This window comes from Triticum aestivum, chromosome 7D, assembly GCF_018294505.1.
Source record: "Triticum aestivum cultivar Chinese Spring chromosome 7D, IWGSC CS RefSeq v2.1, whole genome shotgun sequence".
NCBI classification, from domain to species: domain Eukaryota; kingdom Viridiplantae; phylum Streptophyta; class Magnoliopsida; order Poales; family Poaceae; genus Triticum; species Triticum aestivum.
In genome coordinates, this window is record NC_057814.1 from 570335109 (window position 1) to 570349610 (window position 14502).

At 44.4% G+C, this 14502-nt stretch overlaps 1 long non-coding RNA gene across 7 annotated transcripts; it reads right to left on the reverse strand.

Annotated features, from left to right (window-relative positions):
• Positions 1-5262: 5262 nt before the first annotated feature.
• Positions 5263-11457, reverse strand: LOC123166599 (uncharacterized). 7 transcript variants are annotated; one of them, XR_006483626.1, is made up of 8 exons: positions 10744-11457; positions 10559-10672; positions 9533-9912; positions 9141-9353; positions 8917-9040; positions 8666-8733; positions 8467-8571; positions 5263-8125 (listed from the first exon to the last, which is right to left on the reverse strand). It is a non-coding gene; the product is annotated as an uncharacterized lncRNA (long non-coding RNA). The 7 variants fall into 7 exon arrangements; XR_006483622.1 differs by having other exon boundaries at positions 8666-9040; XR_006483623.1 differs by having other exon boundaries at positions 8467-8575; positions 8666-9040.
• Positions 11458-14502: the final 3045 nt, after the last annotated feature.

Sequence of the window (14502 nt, forward strand, 5' to 3'; positions counted from 1 at the left end):
CCACAATTGGCATGGTCATGTTGCCCGGCTGTGGGATCGCCGGCGCCACCACCATCGCGAGGTCATTGTCAGGCACCACCACCATCGCGAGGCCATCTTCAGGCAGAACCATCGCTAGGTCATCCTCAGCCACCACCATCTCTTGCCCATCGTCAGCCACCACCATCGTTTGGCCATCGTCAGCCACCACCATCGCGAGGTCATCGTCAGACAGAATAGGTTGCACCTCCTCATCCCCACTCTGCTCCTCTTCTTCCCCACTCCATTCCGGATCATCCTTGCTGCTGCTTTCGCTGTAGCCAAACTCGCTGCTGCTTTGGTTATAGCCAGAGCCGCTGCTCCGATTGCCTGACCAAATGCAACAAAGTTTTTTTAACGATCAGTGTGAGACAAAGCCAAATGGAGAGGAAGAAGAGGCAGAGCGTACTGGCATCGTCGTCGTCCTGGTAGCGCATGCGGCACATAGTCGTGTTGAACACCTTCACGGTGAGCATGGCGTCGCCGTCGTACCTGAAGACAAGGAAGTACCCGTGCCTTAGGTCGTAGGTACGGACGAACTGCTCCCAGCCACGACACAGGTACATGTGGTCATTCCTGATCACCACCTCCACGTCCCAAAGCCTGCGAAGCCCGCTGCCGGCCTGTCACAGCTTCACATTCTTTGGCCGATGGCCGTCTAGCATCTCCATAGAAGTGTTAGGCAGCCTCTGCAACGTGGGTCAAGGAGTGATGTAGCAAACAGCAGAGTTATGATAAAGAGATGGTTGAATGGGAGATCTCTCCTTTTATATACCTGCCTCTTGGAGGAATTCTCAAGTATGATCGTGAAGAACTCGAAACCTTCCAACTCGAACTCCGGTGTGGCAGAGCGTAGCCTGCGGTGGCGGCCTCCCCCCATCTCTGATAATCAACAACATCAACAACACTTAATTAATTTCGTAGGTTAGTTGTCAATGGCAATTGGCACCCTTCAAAACTAGGGATTTTTTAGACATGAAAGCACAACCAAAATAACAACCCTAAACTCCTAATACGTACAGAATGCACAAGTTGTTCTGAAATTTTGCACTCATTAGCAACCACTTCAGATAACACGAAGCAGCACCATTTATATCCAATCAAAGAAAGGCCTCAACAATGTTTCCAAATTAGTGGGTTTTTGGACCACTAGAACACAACTTAACATAAAACAACAACTTATAAGAAATAACCCTACCATCTAAAACCCTAAAAATGATAGGATCCTAAAAGCGCCAAATAATAATACACTACACTCAGGAGCACAATACTCTTCCTCAGAGATCAGTGTTAACAAACAAACGCAATAACTCCACATCAACTTGTAAATAAAAATCCAACAGCAGCATCACCCCCGAGTCTAACGGTAAGAGCATCCGGACAAACCACAAGAGAAGCGCAGCAAGGGGTCTTACCGCAACCCAAACCTAACTGCTAAGTTGTGCATTCAACGATTTCGTGCTTAAAACCTAAACCCAAAATTTGATCTTTCCTAACTCATTATCTTTTTAGTCAAATCTTCATTGAATCCAGCAAAAAAAAAGAGAAAAAACAAGCACACATGATCAAACCCTAAACCGTTTTATCTGTGCTAAAACCCCTCTTTTGTTTTTTTGGCAAAACATCATATGTGAAAACTATGGATTTCGATTACCGGCAGTGCAGAAAACCTAGATCTGAACCTTAGACAGCAAAAAAATAAAATAGAAATAAGGCAGTAAGCTCCAAAACTTATGTTAATTGAGTGTAAATTGAGAAGATTTTATGTAAATCTATCTATGTATTCCGTCAGGGTGAAAAAGAAACGAAATGGTCATGGCCGGGTTGGGTTGGTCCCAAAAGACACACAGTCGAAGCAACAGGCAGCACAGCACCATGAGTGGAGTGCGCCCCGGCCGAATGAACCAAAGGTTTGGGTTGGTTTGGCGCACCCACACTCGGCGGTTCACTGCGACTCGCGCCGCTCCACTCCACTCTCCCCAACCTCTGCCTCCAGTCCCAAATCTCTTTCTTGATTCTTTCTCCATACGCACTGCACCGCACCGGCGCATCACCACCCCGTCGGGCCCTCCCTCCGTCTTGGTCTACCCCAGCCAGCCTCTTCCAAGGGTGGGCCGAGCGAGCTGCAGAAATTCCTTCCCCGACAAAGAAAGAAAGAAACGCGCGCGCGTGCGTATAAATCCATCCGACCCATCCATAGGCCAACAACGAAGACGCGCGCAGGCAGCGCCGCGCCTGCCGAATCCCCTCCTTCCCCTCCACCCGATCCCATGACCTAACTACGAGCATCTGCTAAGTTGTGCATTCAACGATTTGGTAACGGCAAAACCCATGACCTAACTACGAGCATCCATCACCTCACCAAGAAACTAACTGAAGAACCTAAACCTAAACCTAAACACAGAGAGAGAGAGAGGAGGGAGGGAAGAGGGAGGGGTGGCGCACCTCGGTGTTGGGGACGGCCGGGGTCGGGGGAGGGGCCGGGCCGGGGGGTCGACGGTGACGCCGTCGGGGTTTGGTGCGGCGTCGGAGGGGCCAGAGCTCGGGGCGGCGGTGGTCAACGACGGGACGGCGACAGCATGTTGAGGTGGCCGCGTTCGGCGACGGCGTCGGAGAGGCGAGGAACAGGCCTTAGGCGGCAACGCGTGGGGGCGAAGGAGGGGCGAGGAGGCGACGGGCGAGGCGAGGAGGATGCGGTGACGGGGCGGGCGGAGCTCGGGGCGGCGGGTCGGGGGGTCGGGGCGACGGCGGGGGCCGGGGGTCGGGGGTGGGGGCGGCGGCGCGGGGGAGAGAGAGAGAGAGGAGGGTGAGGTGAGGTGGGGCGCCGACACTTAGTGGAGTGGGCCCGGGGGCAAACGGCCAGTTTCTTTACCGTCTGCTGGCTGACGGCGCCGTCAGCTAGCGGACGGCAAAGAAACTGGCCGTTAGGTCATCCCTATATTCCGCCATCCACCATCTTTGCCGTCTGCTAGCGGACGACAAAAAACAGGCTGACGGCAAACGCCTTCATTTCCGTCCGCTCTTTCTTTGCCGTCAGCTTTATTTAAACTAATGACAAAGAACTTCTTTGCCGTCAGCTAGCCGACGGCAAAGAGCTGGCTGGCGGCAAAGATTCTGATTTCAGTAGTGTCCGATCGATGGGGGATGTTGGGTACCAACGACGACCACATACGGATTGGGCTTTAATAGTACAGATTATTTGAACGACTATGAAATGTCACGAGGCCAAACTAGTAGTGCTACAAGAGAAAAATAATAATCATACACTTCTTGTACTTTGATGTTGACTTCAATTCAATTTTAATTGAATTTTTTCCACCATTAAAAATCTGCATGGAGTCCGTAGGCCTCACTTGATCTGAACAGTGACGGTCGCAACATTGTCATTTTCTATATCTATACTTCTATACTACTATTAAAAAAGCAAACATCAATTACCCTAAATCCATCAAATTTAGTGTACACAAGAAAATCAGAACCCTTGGATTTAACCCACTTAATTGTATCTAAGAGCCCATATTACTTCGGTGGTCGGCCATCGAAACAAACGTACGCGATTAAATGTTCTGCCAGTCTGCCAGCAACGTACGGTCTCCACGCATGCCCACTAATCCACTCACGACCTCATTACCCCTGAACTAACATGACGTCTCATTTGCAAACAAAAAAAAAAACATCACGTCTCCAACTCCAACCCAGTCGCCACAGAACTCCTCCCAATTCCCATCGCCGCCGCCCGCCGCTCCTCCTCTCCTCTGCTACCCTAGGCACGAGGAATCAACCTCCTAAAGCAACTGGAGCGGCAAGCGGCGGAGGAATGGAGAGATGGCGTGTGCGGCGGCGGGAAGGAGATGGGACGGGCGTCCTACATCCGGATCAAGCACGATGAGGAGCGGTGCAAGGCGTCCAGGAAGGAGCCCGAGGGGCGCGGCGCTTCTTCGGCCTTCAGGTCGTGGCAGCCAGCGGCCGTCGCGGGCACGGAGGCACCGCGCGCCATCCTGGTGGGGCGGCCCACTGGGTGGCCGAAACCCCGGCCGTTGTAGATTCAGTGATCGATTCCAATAGCCAAGATTGCATGGTAGTCTAGGTTTGGTTGTGAGTTCTTTATCGCTGGGGATTGGATTGGATGGCGTAGTACTACAGGGCAAGAAGCCACAATTGAATGGCAGTAGTATTTCTTCTTTTTGTTGTCAGAAACCTTTTTTGTGTCGATTACAAAGCAAGAAACTGCTTGGTTGTTCGTGCAAAAAATGGTTCGTCGTTCCTAATTTTTCTGATTTTTGTTGCCCATGGAACGTAGGCCATCTACAACGTCAGTGCCCTCAACGGGGTTTGGCATGACTTGCTGGTCTCCGTGTGCTTCAGTGCTCTCCAGCCATGATGTCGTCTCAGGACTGTTCGATGGCGCCCTCGACGACATGTGTGGCGGGGCACAACGACATGCGTGTCCAATCCTGATTCCTTCAGCTATTTGTGTTTCCTTCTTGGGTGTCCTGTGGGTGCACGAAGACACCATCTAATTAAGAGTTTTCATTTCTTTCATATATGCAATGGTTTGCGGTATACAGTTTTTTATATAGAGTCCCAGTTTTGATGTTTTACAAAATGAAAGAACTATGTAGAAATTCCCCCTAATGCTTAATTGGTTACTTATTTCTCTCATTTTCCATTGTATTATGATTGAGAAGATACGGTTGGGCCTATGAGAAGAACATCCACTCTTTAATTGCAGGGGGTGCAGGCGAGGTAGTGCTGCCGCCCTTCCTCTACAGACCAATCCCTCCACGTCATATCTTCATTTCCCTCCCACATCTCTTGCTTCTCTCTTCCATCTAGATTAGCCCCTGGATATGGACGATGTCATGTCCTCCATTGCCGCTGTTGCTATAATATGATTTATTACAACTTGTCTGAATCGGTTAGAAGAGGATTGATCAATTGTTTCGTGAGCATTCATATACGTTTAAGTTTCATTATCATCTGAAGTGTGAACTTGCTTCAAACAGTCAATCTACCTTCCTGCCACAGATTTCTTTGCATCGGTGATTGTGTAGGAAACGTCTTTCTTCCAAAGAGTAAATGTTTTCAGACCACATATTTATGGTCTGTTTTGTTCAGATAAGTGATTCAATGCGTAGCAATGTAGTCTTTCGTAGAATTTGTACTGAACGATTCTTTTTGAACTCTAAATATTCTTATTGACCACCAAGATTGTAGCCCACAAATTAAAAGGTAAACGCTTATTCCTCTCTGTCCAGGATACTATTGTGAGATGGTCTGATACATAAAAGACGGCCTCAAGCCCCTCTGCGGATGCGTCCAGTCTCGCTGTTCTACAAATTTCGCTGGAACAACGATCTTCCAACTTCGCCGGAACGCCGACCACATGTGCTCCACCTGAGGTACGTTGTTCTAAAATATACACAGCCAAGTCATGAGTAGCCTTGAAGTAGCAAGCTTTTATGTTTCAACTAGGTGCTGGGGCGCGCCCTTGGCGCGCCTCTTGAGGTGGAGCTGTGCGCCCTTGTATTGTGGGAGCACCTCAACGCCCTGCTATAGACATCCTACAGAGTCTAGGTTGGTCCTCTGCTAATAGCAAATTAATAGTAGTTGGTTGTCAAAGTTATTTGTTTTCTTTTCTATAGAAAGGCTGAAAGCTTGAAATGAATCAACATTTTTCATGCCATTTAGATCAAAACTAAAAACAAACACATTATAAATTATCTAGCTAAGCCATTGTATATATTAGCTAGACCCCCTGTCAATTTGTTAAACACCTTCGCTGTCACCCACTAAGAATATTTTTGTCCTTGCTCATTCTCAGACCACATGCTCAATTATTGGTAAACGAAATCACCTTCAAGCTTGCTGCCCAAACTCCAAAATGCTTCCTTAAGATTCATGTTATATATTGGTGAAGTTAATATTCCAGAGGGCCTTCAGAAGGTTTGACATATAGACTCCTTCAGGAGGGCCCCTTAACAAAGGGATAACAAGAAAAAATCACGAAGTGTTGATGCAGTGCAAAACCAATAGGTGATCACTCTGGATCGACAAAAAAAAAAAAAGTGGTCTCTTCACACTTCTGTGCACATGCTTAACAAAGAACACAACCTAATGCATTGCATCAACTGGAATGAAATAAATCACATCGGTTAAATAGTCAATCTGTGTTAGTGGCAATGTTCATTTGTAAATAAAAAAACAGAACACAAGTACCCATACTATGCCCAAGCTAGATGACCCACACAAAACGGTATCCTTCTCTTTATGTTGTAGTCTGCATATCCAAACCAAACAAACATACCCCACAAAATTCTAATAGGATTGCAAAGCTGGAAGCACCTGACCATAAATGTCTTCAAGTTTGGCTCCTGAATCCTTCATAAAGCTCTACAGCGCAGCTTACACAAACAAAATACAACTGGACCCTTGATAGGATCGTATTAAAGACATCATAAAAGCAACATAGTACATATTGTACAATCAGTAGCTCACAAGGTTTGCAAGTGAAATGTCCAGGCTATGCAAACTTACAGCCTCAGATATTTTCTCAGGTGTAGAAAATGCAACACAAGTAGACCCCTTGCAAACACCAAAATGTCCAGGCTATGCAAAGTTACAGCCTCAGATAGTAACTGTACTTGACTAACTTTAGTACATACACATTTAAAGGCACTGGCACAAACAAAATGGGATGAGTAACACACAGTGTTACACGGTAGACGGCACACACACAAATTGTACGCATGATAGAGCATGGTAGCATACTGTCTAGTAAATGAACAAACATCTAGGAAAGAACATCCAATAAGTCCCAATAAAATGCTTAAAAGAAGATGTCGCATACTACCTAATCACAAAGAAACAACAAAAATACAAGATTTTGACGAGCTGTATAGCAAAAGAAAATGTGAGACAAAGGGAGTATATAGCAATAGAAAATGATAGCTAACCATGAATATCAGAAAATGGTAAGTAATGAAGACATGTCGCACGACTGAAAAACCTTACAATACCTACAGAGACATAAAATCGACAAATCGTTGAATAGTAGTAGATGATGAGATGCCAATATCCTGATGGTAGATTGCATTCGAGATAGTCTAAATGGGCAAAAAATTGAGAAGAGGTGTACCACAACCTGGTTATTTCATATCTCTTGCATTTATTTCCTGTACCACAATTTTATGGAGCTCATTAATATGCATACACAGATGTACACTGAACAATATCAGCAAATCTACATTGTTTAAGTGCCAGAATATATTGTTCATAAATGCTGAAATGATCAAATATGTTTGGCATACCTTCTCCACTGCATGAATTAATATATTAACAAATTAAGCTGCACTCTAGTTTTCACCAAAGCTCAAGTGATCACAAGATACGTAGTTTGAGAACCATTCCAACGTTGCTCGAGAAGCATAACTGAAGTACTAAACATGCCAAAATATCTGGAGGTACAGTCAGATTGAATACAAAAAAATCAATATGCTCTGGAATAATTACAAAACATGCCAAAATCTTTGGAGCGAGGTACACACTGAGTTAATTCACAAAAATCAATGCTGAAGAAGAATAACTGGACATGCCAAAATCTCTGGAGATAAAGCCTGAATGAATCGAGAAAATTCAAGCTGGTGGATGGAGCCATTGGCATACAACTAAGTTTTACCAATAAGGACATGCGCTTAAAATAAAGACCAAGTTCAATGCCATATGATATTACCAAAGCAGAGAATACCAAAGGAAACAAATAGATTGTTCTGCTACCTGATAAATACTTGATATATGAATCCGTAACATATTTACAATATCTCATAATGAGTGACTTTGATTTTCTCAGGCCTAAAAACAATAATTGCTGCTCAAGTACCAATATCAGCAACTCAAAAGGTTGTCAAACTTAAGATGGGGCAAGAGTTGTGTGGTATCAAAGGCCATTATGACATTCAAAAGAAAAGGATCACATTTAAAATTTTAGAAAACTACAAAAAAAAAAGTGATATTCAGAAGGGAGATACCTTTGACATGAACAAGGTCACCATGAATCTTCAGGCAAGATTGACCAAATTAACTACATTTGCAAACACTCTCATTCATTCTGCAATAACCGATCACCTCTCTTGAAACTTAAAGATGCCAAGTAATTGTTCTAGTAGGTAATACACTGAATGCTAGAAGATAAAAAGGATTGTGGAGGATTATATGCTTATTAGAAGATAAAAGTTCTAGTACATAATACACTGAATGCCAAGTTTGCAGCAGCAACTCTGCTTATTATGTCAGAAGATAAAAATGATTGTGGAGGACTATATGCTAGTAATTGTTCTAGTAGGTAATACACTGAAACAACACAAATAGACAAGCCTGGCATGGCAAAAACAACTTTCAAAGATGCATCAGCAAACCCTACTCATGAAAGAAAGAGAATTGAAATGTAACCTTAGTGCGAGGAGGCTACGAACTCGATCTCCATGATGACACCGCGCTTGAGGAGGCCGCTCTCACTGCCTGCCACCCGCTGCCTGCTCGAACTCACCATGATGGCTGCCTTGGACCAGAGGGAGGAGGCGTCGGTGACGGTGAGGCGAAAATGCATGTATCAATACTATTCAAAGCTGTACATGTTCAAATTGAGCACCTTGCTCGGGCTGGCTTCGCTACACTGGGCCTCGTCCACGGCCCCTTCCTCAGCGCCGCGGCGCCGCCCTAATCACCAGCTTAACTCAGCCACTGTGAAAGGAAATTATCCAAATTTCCTCTACAATGACCCTTACGGCTACTTTAACTTACCAAGCTAGTAGATAAGCATTATAAATCTACAACAACAATAACAACAACAGGCTTACACGGTCACCAGACAATGTATATCTATCTGGCTGACGCACATACATGACGATGTTGTGAGTACATTTATATCTGTTGGTGCCCAGGAGGGGGGATGTCAGAAGCGCGTCTTCAGATGAGGGTACCCGGGGTTCTGCATCCCCATCCCTTGATCTGCCTTCCTTCTCAACTGTCAACGTCAAGAAAATCAAATGACTTGTTGATGGTCACAAGCGTTATTCAAATAACAGTAGCTAGGAACGTAAGTGAAATAAAAATATACAACAGACCTGGTGTGGATGTGGATGAAACTGGCCACCTGCGCCTCTCTGCATTGGCATGTTACTGGGATTCATCACAACCATGCCTGCTTGGGGCCCTGCACCAAAGGCACCCATGTTTGCACCAGGAGGCATTCTTTGCATACCACCCATAGGCTGTTGCATTCGCCTTGGGAGTGGTCTTGGTACAGGCTGGCCTCCTGGAGGTCTATTCCCTGATGGCTGAAACATGAATGCATCCTGTTATTATAGATCATAGCACGATAGTTCTTAAGAATATTTTGGTTCACTCAAAGTGGGACTGAAATAAATCTTCTGAGGGAATTAAACAAGAAACAAAATCTAATGCATCAGGGCATCATAAATATAATCAGTGTAACGGATACGAGGATTGCACGCACCAGTTTGGAAAGCATATCAACGGTGAATACTGCATCGAATTCATTGGCCTTTAGTGCTTCAAGAATGAAGTCAGCAGACACATCTGGGAACATCAACGAGAGAGATTCCACCATGGCAAGATGACTATCGGCGTGACTTGACTCAGTTGCTTCTCCTTTTGTGATTCAGTAGAGATGTTGATCTTACCTACGCTTTCAGCATAATCATCAAAAGAAAGGGACTCTGGGAGTTCATACCCAACAGACTTGTCAGCGGTCTCATTCTTTTCAGTCTCATCTACTTGCTTCTCAGGGTCCTTCTTTCCTTTCAAGGCAAGCACGAAAGGAGCGGCATGGGAATCAACTGAAAAGACCGCTCCAGTGCTCGTGATTCAGCAGATCTATCAAAATAATCAAGGAAACATAAGTATTGTACGAGCAGCCGTGAACTCATGAGTCGTCTGTCATCATATCACTACATTTTGCATGCATATCAAATTATGTCGAGAACGTAACTCTTGCACTCTCATATAAAAACACTTCGATGAGTGCAAAAGGGTATGCATTATTCAAAGAAAATTAGATGAAACCCATCTCCACATTATTCATCAGCATAAGCAGTTGATTCTTAATGTGAATTATAAACTTATAATCCTCAGAACTCATAATATCAACATGTAGTAGCTTGTCAGTACAGGGTACACTATGTGTGGAAAATGTATCACATCTTAGGTAGAATATATATACATCAATCAAAGATGATCAGACACTGCTATATCAAAACATGATCAGACACTAGTACATCAGTATGTACTTACTTACAGCAGATTAAACTGATGCATACGTCTAACTTGACTGGCTAATTAAATATGTCCTGCACCATGGGAGATGATTTTGCCACAAGTTAAGGAAGAAATCTAAATCTCCGTGAGACGAAGCACATTCACTGCACAAGTTTTCCACTAATCTTTGATTGAAAAAAGCTTTCCACTAATCAGGTCAGAGAATGTAAAATTAAGATTTAGGCAGAGATGGAGCTTCTATTACCGGCTGAGTTGGTTGAATGCTTGTTCTTCCTTCAAATCTGTTCCTGTTGACATATCTACTGGATGAACAAGATATGTTGCAATTTTCTCGCCTGGCTGAGATGGTACAAGTGCACTGACCACAGAGACATTTTAGGCACAAGAGATGGGAACATCCTTCGGAATCCATGGGCGAGCGGTACATACCTCGTTCCCTCGCGGAAGATCAGATGGAGAAGTGTCGATCTTGGTTCCTCCAGCCCCATGCCCTTGCCGCCCAGCTGCTCGTTCTGCCTGCTGCCGACCCGTCTCCTCTGCATCTCCCTATGCAGTTTGCCCACTCTCCTTCCTCTGCCTCCGCCCACCGCTTCCTCTGCCTCGCCATCTCCATCTTCTTTCTCGGCCTCCTGGCCTCCAACTTCTCTACATCGCCGCGGCCGCTGCTAGTCCACACACCTCTGCTAGACGTCAAACGCCGACCACCACCTCGGCGGAGGCGCCTTTGCCGCTGCTCACCTCACTGTTGTTGCCATGGACATGGGGCTCGGGAGAGGGGGCGCTGCTTCTCATCCACCTTACCTGATGCCGTCTGCCGAGGCACGGCACCATCGACCCAACGCCGGTGGATTGCTCGCAGCCACCGTATATGTGGATCAGCACGAGGCACACGTCCCCGGCGACGTAGAGGAGGTCGGCGATCTCGTCCCCTACGTGCGCCATCGTCGCTCCCTTCCGATGAGGCCACCCTGCATCTCCTCCTTCTCTGTTCTCAAGTTGCCGGCGCCTTGCTTGGACGGGGTAGATAGGGGCGAGGCGGCGGCGGCGGCGGATGGGATGGGATGGAAACGAGAGAGATTTTGGGGAGAGGCAAAGGAGGTCGCGTGCGTTGGCAGAGAAGGAGGGCTCAACGCAATCTCCTCTGTCTTTTTTTTTTCTATAGATAGACAAAGCGAATGATATGGTGGGCCTGCCTATTTCTTTTTGCCTCATAGCATTGCCGACGTGGAGTACGCGAGGGAGCGGCCATGATGCACACCTTATTGTTTTGGATATTTATTTCAAAGAGCATGTGTTTTGGGCTTTATACTTCACCATGACCTTGAACACCATCTCAGGTTTATCATTTAGTATTTCTCATTCATGGCCCTTAAAATGTATCCTCGGATTGTTGAACTTTATGATTGCAGGAGTGTCTCATGGCTTAATAGTCGTTCAGGCACGTGCAATTTTTAGGAGTGAAGTCGGGAGAATAGCTTCTTCTGGGGTTGAGGTTTCAACAGATTGATTTCAGCGGAGGGATGATGATGCAGTGGTAATATTTATGGTAAGACGTGTGGAGTAAAAATTAAAAGTTGATACCATTTTTGGTCTGCTCAAATTTTATCCGTCTAGAGAAACTTGGTATCATATACTAAGATGAGAAATTGTATTATTCAATTCTTGACATTTAACAGTGAACCGAGATGTTCTAGCATGGACTACAAACTGATATCAGCTACGTTTGGATGTAGTGAAAGGAAATCTACTTCTTGCAGTTGCAGGACCATGAGATGTCGGCGTTGCACCGTGGACACACCAAGGTCCCAGCCAAGTCAGTGATCCTGCCCCGACTACCGATTTCTTCATCTTGAGGAAGCTGCAGCAGCCTGACTCATTTTTGCATATTGTCGGCCTATCCGATATGCTGCTGGGCAATTACCACTACTCCCGTTGGATAGGTGAACCATGCAACTCTATCCTTCATGCTCTTCCCTTGTTATCCAATTGCTCTTGATAATTTAATGATTCAATCAAATTTCATTGCAAAGCATACTGGATAGGGCTTTTCTTCTTTCCAATGCAGTGTTGGTTTGCGTTAAGATGGAAATCCAAATCCATACATTTCTAATTCTTGTTGTTATAATTACACAAGTATTTTCTCATATTATTTCTTCATTAACTAATGTTCATACAGAACACCATCTCAGTAACTAGACCTGATATAATAGTTAGTTTTGACATTAGATGCAACAACATTGATATTGCTAAATTGATCATGTTTTTAGTAGGATAATAAACTTGTCTAGCATTTCATTATGAATTGCAGGCTCTCAAAATAGATCTATCTGCTCCCTGAATTATTCTTGGTGTAGTTTCTGAATCATACATCCTGACATGCATTTTGCATTGGCAATCATTATTCAACGGAATGCCTTTTTATTGAATATAGACAACTGAATGGATTAATGTTATGCTTAGTATCTTTTGGCATATCTCTCACACTCAATTCAGATGCTATCTTGGTTGCGACTGAGTAGTCTCGACTATACTTCAACCCGACATCAACGAAGCAAATAACTTGATTATAAGGTAAATTCATGATTACCAATGCCTAGCTATTTTTTGATCTTGACTGACACAAAGGCCAAAGGGTGCAATGTGTAAGTTCAGAGAGCTCTCGCACTTTCTCCAACCAAATAAGTCTTTTATGCTAGATTTTCTTTCAAGATAACAATAAATCTTGGGAGCATCCCTGTCCATGCATGGAACAATACTGGAGAGATAGAGTGCTACTGTCTTGCATTTCTCAATATCCCTAACTTTATTGCCAATATTATGATCATCATTATATTTTGTTGGTACACCAATATATTTTGTTTGTTTTATTGATCTATTTTCTTCCTAGGATGAATGCGGATTGTTTTCACATGATGATACGTGCATTGCACGTGCACGCTTACTAGTGAATAGTCGTGTGTAAACCTTTTCCCCTGCCGTCTAGCTGGTACCTCGTACTTTGCAACATTGTCACGGCAATCATGGTTGCATCACTTTAGATTTCTACAAAATCATCATTCTTAAATTAAAATTTACCAAAGTGGCTCAAAAAATAAACGGATTGATGTATGTTTACCAAATTATTTCTCAAAAAGGATAGTACTTGTAAGATCGCCAAACCAATATAAAAAGATTAAAATTTTCCAACAGCTGGACCAATCGAGGGAGAACCAACACTAACCACACAGGAGAAGATTGCAACACTGGCAGAAAGGGAGTTGCTGAACCCTTCCTATAGGCCAGTGGGAACGGTGAAAGCGTTGAAGGTTACCGAATACGACAACGACATGGTCCCTCGAACCCCACCAGCTTCTTCGCATCCTGCAAGTTCACTTTGTACCTATGCGCTCATGGACACAGTGATATGTGGCTTAGATCATCAAGCAGTTATGCGAAATGACACACTTTGTGCTTCTTTCAGGTGTATCAGGCATCAGTTATGCCCAATAGAAGCGACAACTGAGCAATGATCTACAGCCAACATCAGATGCGTATGATTTCCATTAACAAAGAAGATTCCACACCGTTCAAACTAAGGGCGCTTATACATAATTACGTATACATCTCATTTGTTATTGGGATCGTGTGAGGTTGTACTTATCAAACTTGTCCACTTTGGAAACCTGTGTTATGGAAGTGAGGTAGAACAAATAAGATAGAAGTTGTTGTGTCGTGGTCCAGTTTGTGTTAGAACTGTCTCCAAACCAAATTGAGGAGAGAAAATAAGAGCAATTACATGAAGCAGAGGCACATGTTTATTGGACAATATTACCCTCTTCAAAGATTTTATGGGAGGGTGTGCCCATTTTTTGTCCTTTCTATGTTTTCTGATCATATAAGACCGCTGAGGACATGCCTTCGCATATTGGAAGCCTATTTTTTTCTATTTCTGTGTCCGTTAAATCATGTGAATCAATGAGAATCAATGATCATACCAATGCAAACAACCACAATTGATGAGGTTGTGCGCAACATTTTTATTACACACCAAAAGAGGACAAATACATTATGCATATGCCATTCAGCTGACATCATTCTTTGCTTTATTCAATTATTCCCATTATGAGAATGTTCTTACACTGAAGGCCTAGGTACTTGCCGGGGGTGGACGTCGTCGCTTTATGACCGGAACAAGGTAACCTGCAAAAT